The following is a 494-nucleotide window of genomic DNA, read 5'->3' as shown; positions in this document are numbered from 1 at the left end:
GATCATCTTTCACCTGTACTGGATATGTTTTGTGATCCAGAGTGATGGGAAATGTATAGGGCCAAAACTGAGCTGAAGGAAAGATCTCTGAGTCCAAGTTTTTCAAATGTAAACAATAAATCTTCAGAAATTGCATTTGGACTGTATAGTTTATGGTGAGTTCGTTGGCTCAAGTCAAAACGATTCTTGTTCTGTTTCACTTTTTTTTTGGGGGGGGGGTGTATGGAGAATCTTGAATAAAGGCCCTACATTGTTATCCTAATGTGTAAAGATGTTCATATTCTGGAAAACAAAGGTATGTGAGAATGCTCCCCCCCCACTACATGCATACACAAAAACAGTTAGTTCTAAATGATTTAATCTATGTCATCAAAATGTCCATGAAATTTAATCAAGATCTAGAATTTAGTTCTAATTGTAAAGTATTCTTCAGCACATCCATAAATTGATGATGAATGGACAAAGCAGTTGCTTTGATATGTCATTAGTGGAAG

General features: G+C 35.6%; 1 protein-coding gene across 1 annotated transcript in view; it reads right to left on the bottom strand.

Moving 5' to 3' along the window:
- The window catches only part of GFRAL (GDNF family receptor alpha like), a 78494-nt gene that overhangs the window by 53986 nt on the left and 24014 nt on the right, over positions 1-494 (bottom strand). The window lies entirely within an intron of this gene.

This window comes from Galeopterus variegatus, unplaced genomic scaffold (genome assembly GCF_000696425.1).
Source record: "Galeopterus variegatus unplaced genomic scaffold, G_variegatus-3.0.2 Scaffold2215, whole genome shotgun sequence".
Taxonomy (NCBI): domain Eukaryota; kingdom Metazoa; phylum Chordata; class Mammalia; order Dermoptera; family Cynocephalidae; genus Galeopterus; species Galeopterus variegatus.
Note: the sequence above shows the minus strand (reverse complement) of the source record. Positions and strands in the feature narration are given on the sequence as shown.